The following is an 11,238-nucleotide window of genomic DNA, read 5'->3' on the forward strand; positions in this document are numbered from 1 at the left end:
AAACACTACTTCTACAGTATATCAGAAATGTCAAAAAAGGCCAAGCAGCAAAGGCGCAAACTTTCTTTTGAAATCAAGCAAAAAATTATCAGCCAAGGCACAAACAGAAACGGCGGCAACATGCAAAAGAAAAAGATTCAAGCAACAAGAAAAAGATTCGCACCAAAAAGCAAAGAAATTTCATAGCATGCAACAAAGTCAAGCATGATAAAAAACAGAAAGATCCAAACTTTCTCCAAAAAGAAGATCAAAAGGAAAACCCATCGCAAAGTCAAAAACAACGAGAAAAATACGAAATGGGACCAACCTGGAGACGGAAGAAGCTTCGAGGAAGAGTAGAAGCGCAGAGATAAAGGCTGCCCAGAAAATGCCAAGCGACGAAAGCAGAAGCACAAGCGAAAGACAGAAAGCAGATGAGAGAAACAGAAAACGAGAGAGCAAAGGGAGAAGTTACGAAGAAGAAATGAAGAAGAGAAATTGTTTTTGATCACGAAATTCAAAATAAAAGCCAAGAGAGAATGAAGGGAAAATTAATGCCAATTAAATGCGGATATTAAAACCGCTTGCGTTCCCAAAAAAGCGCTAATACAAAAACGCGCGCTTTTAGAGGAAAACATTCTACATTCAAAAAAGACACTTTACAAAGAAAGGAATCGACAAATGCTTGAGTTCGACTTTAAGAAGGACCGAAGTCAAGGACACGACCTCAAAAAGAAGATCGAGCTCAAGCAGGGGCACTGTTCATACCCTGGGTCGAGCTATCCGACCTGGGATGATTCGAGAAAAAGTGACCAAACCTCTTCAGGTCAGACTATCCGACCTCTTCTCAAAGAGCTCGGCCAAATCGATAGAAGAGCCCAATTAAGGGCCCAAACAGAGGAGCACGACCCGAATCCTAAGGCGGCCTAAGCCTATAGAGATGAAGGCGGTTCCGTTGAAAGATACGCTGACCTCAACTCAAAGATAAAGATAAGATAAGATAACTAACTTATCTTATCAGGAAGGTCAGATTTCACCATTATAAATACACTGGAGCACCCAGGTATAACTCATACTCTGATTCTACAATAAACCTGTTTAATACCCATGCTAACTTAAGCATCGGAGTTTCTTGCAGGTACCCCCCACCCTCCGGTGGCCAAGGATCAGCAGTGCAGCAAGTCCAACAAGTCAGACACAACAGCTCCGGCCGCCACCAGCTAGCCGGACACGTCATCTCCGACCAGTACAGAAGATCTCATCCGAGATCGACCTCCAGTTTCAGGTAACCCTCGGAACAGAAATATAAATGCATGCTGATTATATGAATAAGTGGGTAAAGATCATGATAAAACCACACAATTAAACACATTATAAACCATAAAATAGGGGTTTATCATGCGCCCCGTCCGGGGGCATCATCCATTTTGGCTGACGGCGGAGGGCGAGCGCCGATTTCCGACCTATTGGAATTTCCGTGCCGGGCCGTCGATTTTGACTAAGGTTACTTATGATGGTTTGTCTCCCGAGGATAAGGACATTGCTAGTGTCTTGTGGCATTTGTTTGGCGAGCGCCCGTTAAATCCTCGGGATGTCATGGGGAATCCTGAGGCTTGTCGGACGTATATTGGTGTGTGGCTGTCTCTTTCTTGGTTTTCATGTTTGTTCTCCCGACTTTGTAACTTGATTTTTCTTTGGTTTCTTTCAGTTGAGTTGGCTGGCGGTTTGACTTCTTTGGCGCGCCTAAAGGCAGCGATGGGTCGGGAGGAGGGATCGTCGTCTTCTGCTACCCCTGTCTCTAATCCAGCTGTGGATTCTCAGGCTGTTTCTCAGGAGGTGGTTTCGTCGGGGGTGAGGGCCGACGCTCGGGCTTCGCCTGGTCCCGTGAACTCGCCTGAAGTCTTCGTGGTTACGGCTGCCGAGGCTTCTCGGAAGAGAAAGAGGCCTGAGGAACCTAGCAGCGAGACTTTGAGGAGGAGGGTGCTGTGCCCAGTATGATGGATCGGCATTTTGATGCTTCGGGGTTCATTGATCAGCACTTGATGCCTGGCACAGAGCCGTTTTTTGATGATTGTGATGTTTCGTTCCAGGCTAAGTCCGTGTATCGTGCCCTCCTTCGATCTGCTGTTGTTGTTCGGAAGGCCGAGCCCATAATGGCTCAAGTCAGTTTGTTGGACAAGAAACTCCGTCATTCGCAAGCTGAGGTGGTCAAGTTAAAAGAGCAGCTTGAGGTTGCCGAGGTTGCGAGGGAGAAGGCAGTGAAATCTTCCGAGGAAGCTGGGGCAGAGATCCTCCGTCTTTCCGAGGTCAAGACTTCGCTTCTTTCCCAACTGGGTATAGAGCGGCAATGGGCTTCCGACGCAAGTTCTCAGGCTGCTGTGCTTCTTGGCGAGCTGGAAGTTTTAAAGGCCAAAGTTGCTGCCTTGAAGAGGGAGAAGACGAAGTTGTTGGCTGATGCTAAGGGTGCGATTGTTGCTACCTAGGAGACGATGAGGGCTCAGGCTTTGGTGTTGGCTCCGGGTGTGGACGTGTCTATGATGGGGGCTTTTAAGATCGTTCGTGATGGCCGAATTGTTGACCTTGAGTAGTTTTATATCTTGTAATTTTGAATTTTCTTTGAACTTAGTCTTTGTTTTGGATATTTGGTTGGCCGTGGGCCGTGTAACCGTGAATTCGTAGTTTTGGACTTCGTTTAATGGCTTTTGGGCCGTTCGGGCCTCTTTTTACATTCCGTTTTAAGGTGTTCTGATTTTTGTTTATTTGTTCCCTTTGTTCGGGATAAGCGAACCGTCGTGAGGTTAGTTTTTCGTGGATATCCGTATTTTGGGCCTGGGGGTGATCGGTTCCCCAGTCGTGGCCGTGTTTTTATTCCATATTTGGGACACTTAAAAAGGAAAAAGAAGACATAAATAGCTTAATGGAATTTTATTGATGGTTGGGCCTCGTTAAAACCCTCCGTTTATGGCGGGAAAGAGTACCCGAGACTGACACTTAAGCAAAATTTTAAAATTTAAAAATGTAAAAGGGGAAGATAAGTAAAGAAAAGACATAAAATAAATAAAAAAAAAGGGTGACCTAGGAAGGTCGGTCTAGGTATAGTATCGTCGTAAGTTGGCGGCGTTCCATGTCCTCGGGACTTCGTCGCCGTTAAGCCGTTCGAGCTTGTATGCTCCCTTTCCGATTGCAGCCTTGATTCTGTATGGTCCTTCCCAGTTGGGGGTGAGTTTCCCCTCTTCTGGGGTTGGGGGACCAATGTCGTTTCATCGTAGGACGAGGTCGGTAGTTGCAAATTCTCGTCGGATGACTTCGTTGTTGTATCTTAGGCTGATTCTCTGTTTTAGGGCCAGCTTTCTGAGGTGGGCTATGCTTCTTACTTCGTCAGTGAGGTCTCGTTCTGCTTCTTCGTCGTTACCCCCGATCGTTCTCCGTGGGCTGGGGTCTTCTATTTCCACTGGGATAACAGCCTCTGTGCCGTATGTTAATCGGAAGGGGGTTTTCCCGGTGGCAGTCTGGGGGGTTGTTCGGTACGACCATAAGACCGATCCGAGTTCGTCTGCCCATAGTCCTTTGGCTTCGTCGAGCCGTTTTTTGAGTCCTTTGACGATTATTTTGTTTGCGGATTCCACCTGTCCGTTTGTTTGGGGGTGTTCTACCGAGCTAAAATGGTGGAATATGCGTAGTCCTTTTAGGAATTCTCTGAATTTTTGTCAGCGAATTGGGTTTTGGTGTTCGAGATGACGATCTCAGGGATCCCGAATCGGGTGATGATCTATTGCCAGAGGAATTTTCGACATTTGGTTGCCGTGATAGAGGCCAGGGGCTCGGCCTCGATCCACTTAGTGTAGTAGTCTATGGCGATGATGAGGTATCGGAGTTGGCCGGGTGCCGTGGGAAAAGGTCCGACAAGGTCGATCCCCCAGGTACCGAATGGCTGCTCTGCCGATATGATGCTGAGCTGGTGTGGGGTGGCTTGGTGGATATTGGCGTGCCTTTGGCATTTGTCGCAATTTTTTACTAGCTGCATGGAGTCCCGGATGACCGTGGGCCAGAAGTAGCCGGCCCGGATGACTTTTTGGGCAAGGGTTTTACCTCCGACGTGGTGGCCGCAACAACCTTCATGGATTTCACGGAGTATGTACTCCGTGTCCCTAGGTTCGACGCATTTGAGCAGGGGTTGCAAGAATCCGCGTTTGTATAGTTGTCCTGCGACAACTGTGTAGTTGGCGGCTTCTCTTTTTGTCCGTTTTTCCTCTTTGGGGTCTTCGGGCAATGTTCCTTTGAGGAGATATTGTAGGATGGGGTAGGTCCATGACCCTTGGTGGGAGAGTGTCAGATAGGCGTTAGCCGTCGTGGATATGGACGGTGATTTGGTGACTTCCTAAATTAGCAATTTGTTGCCGTGTCCTGGTTTAGTGCTGGCTAGTTTAGAGAGAAGGTCAGCCCTGGCATTACGTTCCCTGGGGACGTGCCGTATGATTACGTGATTGAATTCTTCCTTTAGTTTGTTAACCTCGGCAAGGTATTGTTGTAGCAGGAGATCTCGTGTTTGGTAGTCTCCGTTAATTTGGGAACTGACTACTTGCGAATCCATATTTATTTCCAGGACCTTTACTCCGACTTCCTTGGCTAGGGCTAAGCCTGCCAGGAGGGCCTCATATTCTGCTTGGTTATTTGAGACTGGAATTCGAATCGTACTGGCTGTTAGATCACGACTCCATTTTGACTTTCGAGAATGACTCTGGTACCTCCGGAAGTGACGTTCGATGAGCCGTCAACGTGTAGTTTCCATGGTTCGGGGGTGGAGTTTCCCGGTGTCATCTCGGCGATGAAGTCGGCCATGGCCTGTGCTTTGATTGCGTATCGGGGTTCGAACTTGATATCAAACTGGGACAGTTCGATGGACCAGGCTAGCATTCTGCTCGCTAGATCAGGTTTTTGTAGTACCTGTTTAACTGCTTGGTCGGTTCGAACTGTCACGGGGTGGGCCTGAAAATATTGCCGCAGACGTCAGGAGGCCGTGAGGAGGGCGCAGGCTAGCTTTTCCAGGCGCGAGTAGCGAGTTTCCGTGTCTTGTAGGACTTTGCTTACGAAGTATATGGGTTTTTGCTCTTTCTTCTCGTTTTCGCGGATGAGTGCCGCCGCGAGTGCTTCTTCTATTATGGAGAAGTATAAGTAGAGAGTCTCCCCTGTTTGGGGTTTGGCGAGGACTGGTGGTTCTGCTAGGGCTTTCTTGAAATATTGGAATGCTTCTTCGCATTCTGCTTCGCATTTGAAGGGGGCTCCTTTTTTCATCAGTCTGAAGAAGGGGATTGCCTTTTGAGCCAATGCTCCGAGAAAGCGGGATAGCGCTGTTAGTCGGCCGGTGAGCTTTTGGATGTCGTTTATGTTTTTTGGGCTTGTCATTTCAAGGACGGCGCGACATTTCTCTGGGTTGGCTTCAACTCCGCGGTGTGTGATCATAAAGCCGAGGAACTTCCCTGCCTCCATCCGAAGGCGCATTTTGTCGGGTTGAGTCGCATTTGGTGCTTTCACAGGGTGTCCATGATGACCTTGAGGTCGCTGATGAGTTGTTCGCCAGAGTCGGTCTTGGCGAGCATGTCGTCTATGTAGACTTCTAGTTTTGTTCCGGATAGGTTCTGGAATATTTTGTTAATGAGCCGTTGGTAGGTGGCTCCGGCGTTCTTCAAGCCGAAGGGCATGACTGTGTAGCAGTACGTTCCATCAGGGGTGATGAATGCTGTTTTTTCCTCGTCAGGTCGATGCATGGGTATTTGATTATAGCCGGAGTATGCGTCCATGAAGCTGAGGTACCGATGTCCGGATGTGGCGTCTACCAGTCCGTCGATGTTTGGCAGGGGAAAGGCGTCTTTTGGATAGGCTTTGTTGAGGTCTGTGTAGTCGACACACATTCGCCACTTCCCGTTGGACTTTTTTACCAGTACGACGTTTGCTAACCACGTCGTGTAGGGCAGTTCTCGGATGAAGTTTGCCTCGAGTAGGGCTTGTACTTGTCGTTTGACCTCGGCCACTCGGTCTGACAACATTTTTCGTCTCCTTTGCGCCACGAGTTTGGCTTTAGGGTCTACGGCTAGCCGGTGGGACATGAGGTCGGGGTCTATCCCAGGCATGTCGGCTGGCGTGAAAGCGAACAAATCTTTGTTTTGTTTCAGAAATTGGGAAAGGTCTTCTTTGAGGTCGTATGGGAGGTTCCTATTGATGAAGGTGTATTCGTCTTTGTTTTGCCCTACTTGTAGTTTTTCCATGTCACCTTCCGGTTCTGGCCTAGGTTGGCCGTCTTGTCGGGCGTCCAGGTTGGCTAGGAATATGCCAGCCGCGTCGCGAGACTTTTTCCGTAAAGCCAGGCTGGTGTTGTCGCATTCTGCCGCAACTTCCCGGTCTATGTGGATAGTCCCGATGGAGCCGTCTTCCGTTATAAATTTCATAAGGAGGTATTTGGTAAAGATGATGGCCGAGAAGTCATTGATTGTTTTTCTCCCGAGGATGACGTTGTAAGCAGTGGAGTCTTTTAGGACCACGAATTCAGATAGAATTGTCATCCTTTGGTTACCTGTTCCTATGGTGAGGGGGAGGGTTATGGAACCTTCTGGTTTGAGAAAGTTGTCCCTGAGTCCCGTGACGCCGTTGCAGTGCGTTTGGAGATTTTCGTTGTGGAGTCCGAGCTTGTTGAAGGCTCCTCAGAAGATGATGTTGGAGTCTGCGCCGGTGTCCACCAGTATTCTCCAGACTAGTCCCGTTCCGATTCTTGCCGAGATGACGAAAGGTGCGTCTTTAGCCGAGGTGCCGTGTTGGCAGTCCTCGGGTAGAAAAGTTATCATTTTGCCGGTGGTAGTGGTTGGAGCTTGGTCTCTGATGGCCAGGACTTTGAGGTCCTTTTTCAGTGTTGTTTTCGATTTTCCTGACACGTCCTTGCCTGTGATAACATTTACTATTATGGTTGGGTCGTCTTCTGGACTTTCTCTGGGGGGTTGTTTTTGCGTTCTCGGGTTGCCCCCTTCTCTTTCTGGCGACCTGTCTTTTTCCACGCGTTTTAGTTCTTTGATGATTTTGGCAAACTCTGGGAGTTTTTCGTCCCTTATGGCTTGTTCGAGGGCGTCTTTGAGGTCAAAGCAGTCTTGTGTCATGTGCCCGTAACCTCGGTGGTAGTCGCAATAAAAGGTTTTGCTGCCGCCCGTTCTTTCTTTGAGTTGCCGGGCCTTTGGGATGATACCTCGGTCCGCTATTTGGTGATATATCTCGGTGATTGGAGCTGTTAGGGGTGTGTAATTAGAGAACTTGCCGATTCTGGGTGGTCGGTTTGTATTTGTCGGCTTAGGGTGGTCCCTCTGATTTTCTCTGGGTGGTGGGTTATGCCGGGAGGCCGAGTTGCCGTGTTGGGCATTGCCGTGTTGCCGTTTATTGGCGGCGACGACCTGGCTAACTTCCTCGTCATTGATGTAATCTCTGGCAATGTTCTGGATCTCGTGCATGGTCCATACTGGTTTGGTGGTAAGGTGTTTGCGAAAATCTTCGTTCATGAGCCCGTTGGTTAGACAGAGGCTTGCGACAGAATCTGTGAGTCCGTCGACCGTTAGGCATTCATCATTGAAGCGGTCGAGGTATTTCCTTATGGATTCGTCTTGTTTCTGTGTGACCCCTAGTAGACTGATGGGTTGTTTGGCTTTAGTGATTCGAGTTGTGAATTGGGCCATGAACTTTTGCGAGATGTCGTGGAAGCTGGCTATAGATCCGTTAGGGAGGGCGTTGAACCATTTGATTGCTGGCCCTGCTAAGGTTACCGGGAAAGCTCTGCATCGGACTGCGTCGGCTGCTCCTTTTAGGTTCATTCTGGCCTCAAAGGCCGTTAGATGTTCCTGGGGATCCTTGGTTCCGTCATACTTTATATCCGTGGGTTTATCGAAACCTTTGGGGAGTTTTGCTTTTAAGATCCTTTCTGTGAAGGGGGTAGCTCCCATTATCGTGTGGTCGTTCCTCGTGCGCTTGGTTTCTCGGTATCGTCGGTCATCTTCCGTGTGAGCGGGGTCGCGGGAGATACTGCGGTCATATCTTTTGTTGTGTCGCCGTTCTGGTGATCTGTCGCGTCTTTGACAGCGCGAGGTGCTTCTATCATGCCTCTTGGCGTGTCGCCGTTCGGCGATCTGCCGTGGCGGGATCTGGATCTAGAAGTCGCGTGACTTTCGTTTCTGGTGATATGTTTTTCTTTCGGGGCAATCCGGCCTTCGAGTTCTTGTACTCGGAGGCAGAGCTCTTGGATTATTTGGGCTGACTTTTCTTCCAGGTTCTCGGGATGCCGGGATTTTGTGACGATAGTAGCATTTTCTTTGTTATGGATGGCGCTTGCAATCCTTCTGTGGAGTATGGCTTCTTGGTGTTCAGGGGTAGGGTTCTACGTTCTGGAGTCGTCTTGATGGCTGACAGAATGTTCCTCAAATTCGTCCGCCATTCCGACTCAACCGGCGTAATTTTCCCCACAGACGGCGCCAATATACTGGATGCCTCCGGTACGGGTTGAGAGATGGATCGGGAACTTACGGGTCAAGGCGGATGTCGGATTATCTGACTGGAACAATGGGGGGAGGTACCTGCAAAGACACTCCGACGCTCAAGTCAAAATGGATCTAAGAGGTATAAGGTGTGAGGAATGAATGAGTACCTGGAGGGACCTAGGTCCTCTTATTTATAGATGATGGTGGTTATCTTATCTTATCTTGTTTGGTTAAGATAAGGGAGACGTTTGTATTCGAAAGTTGGTTAGGAGTCCTAGAAGGCCGGCTTAGGTCCTTCTAGAAGACCCTGGCGGGTCGGACGGTAACCGGGTTTGGGTTTGTTCCCGGGTCATGGATCCGTGGGTTGGATCCGTAACAGTACTAAAGTGTTTCAAACGTGAGAATTTAGTATTCATTTTGGTCTTTAGTACATTTGTGAATCATTTGGTTTTCATAGATTTTAATGAGTTAAAATTATAATTATTAAACTCGGTCCGATTTGCTTGGTCGAATACAAAAATTTGATTATTCGGTCATCGAACTAATTGAATCATCATTTAAATTCAGTCAAAATCGGTTAAAAGCGAATTAATCGATTCGGTCAAATTTAGTAAAATTCGATTAAATTAGGCTAAGTTATTTTTTTATATATGATTTTTTTAATTATATATTACATAAATAAAATTAATTATATTTATAAATTTAAAAGAATAATAATTTTTTATTAATTACAATATACTTTTAATTTCTATAATTGTAATATTTATTTTTTTATAAATATTAAAGATTATAATATATATAAACTAATTGATAAGTTATTAAAATTTAAAAATAATAGTTAATTTAATACAAAATAAAATTAAAAATAGACATTTATTATGAAAATGAGAAAGTAAAAATAAATTTTATATAATTATTTAATTATGATTAAAACAACTTATTGAACCTATAACTCATTAGTTGAATCAATAACTCGATGACCCAATAATCTGATCGGTTCAACTATCGATTCCATTCCATTCTGATAATAATGGTTAAAATGGTACATAGAGAGGCAAAGCCATACGAGACACCCCCTACCTTGAGAAACATCGTGTTAATCAAAAAATATTTTCGATTAGGTGATGCTAATTCGAAGTATTGAAAAAATAATCAGAAGGGAAGCAGATGTCGAAAAAGGTGCATGTGCAGGCATTAGTTGGGAGTTGCTTGTCATAGACTCGATTTTGGATTCCTTCTTAAATCGAATGGGCATGATCAAACAAAGTATTTGAATGAGAAATCAAATAATTGTTCGAATAAGGGATCGAACAGTTACATAGGTGGAGAAGTTGAAGGCTTTTACCACGTGAGGAATTGATGGGTAAAATTTCATTAGAAAAAGAGAGGGAACGGTTACCAAGTAGTGCGCATTCAAGACAATACCGTGTAATTGATAATCGGTTACAAAAGTAGACTATAAATATTATAAAGTTTTAGGGAATACGGGTTGGAACTTCGTTTCAGAAATTACTCACGCACACTCACATCCCCAGAGACTTTCTGAGTCTGCCTCGAGTCAATTATCTGTAAGGTTCCTTCCACATGTCTTTATCCTTTCAATTTATCTTTTTGTAAACTTTACTTTTCAAGCAAATTTACGTTTCAAGCAATGATTTAACTTTCGAATGCAATTTACACTTCAGTATTTTTAATTTTCATGTCAAAAGTCCTTTGACTCAGTCAAAGGAACTTTACTCGCTTTCTTTTAATTTCAACGCAACCTTTTCGATTTCAATTAATTTCTTTTTCGAACGTGATGAGCGGATAATTTATACGCTTTTTGGCATTATTTTTAGTATGTTTTTAGTAGGATCTAGTTAGTTTTAGGGATATTTTCATTAGTTTTATGTTAAATTCACATTTCTGGACTTTACTATGAGTTTGTGTGTTTTTCTGTGATTTCAGGTATTTTCTGGCTGAAAGTGAGGGACTTGAGCAAAAATCAGATTCAGAGGTTGAAGAAGGACTGCTGATGCTGTTGGATTCTGACCTCCCTGCACTCAAAGTGGATTTTCTGGAGCTACAGAACTCAAAATGGCGCGCTTCCAATTCCGTTGGAAAGTAGACATCCAGGGCTTTCCAGCAATATATAATAGTTTATACTTTGGCCAAGTTTAGATGACGCAAAAGGGCATTGAATGCCAGTTCTACGCTGTAGTCTGGAGTTAAACGCCAGAAACACGTCACGAACCAGAGTTGAACGCCAAAAACACGTTACAACTTGGCGTTCAACTCCAAAAGAAGCCTCTGCACGTGGAAAGCTAAAGCTCAGCCCAAGCACACACCAAGTGGGCCCTGGAAGTGGATTTATGCATCAATTACTTACTTCTGTAAACCCTAGTAACTAGTTTAGTATAAATAGGACTTTTTACTATTGTATTAGAGATCTTTGGAACATCCTGGATTGTATTTTTGATCCTGTGATCACGTTTTGGGGGCTATCCTCTCGGCCATGCCTGAACCTTTCACTTATGTATTTTCAACGGTAGAGTTTCTACACTCCATAGATTAAGGTGTGGAGCTCTGCTGTTCCTCATGAATTAATGCAAAGTACTACTGTTTTCTATTCAATTCAAGTTATTCCGCTTCTAAGATATCCATTCGCACCCAAGAACATGATGAATGTGATAATTATGTGACGCTCATCATCATTCTCACTTATGAACGCGTGCCTGACAAACACTTCCGTTCTACATGCAACCAAGCTAGAATG

At 45.5% G+C, this 11,238-nt stretch overlaps 1 pseudogene; it reads right to left on the reverse strand.

Annotated features, from left to right (window-relative positions):
* Positions 1–6,674: 6,674 nt before the first annotated feature.
* LOC148576286 (uncharacterized) lies at positions 6,675–8,440 on the reverse strand (annotated as a pseudogene).
* Between the last annotated feature and the right edge of the window lie 2,798 nt (positions 8,441–11,238).

The sequence above is a fragment of the Arachis ipaensis genome, chromosome B1, assembly GCF_059453495.1.
Source record: "Arachis ipaensis isolate K30076 ecotype BB chromosome B1, ASM5945349v1, whole genome shotgun sequence".
Taxonomy (NCBI): domain Eukaryota; kingdom Viridiplantae; phylum Streptophyta; class Magnoliopsida; order Fabales; family Fabaceae; genus Arachis; species Arachis ipaensis.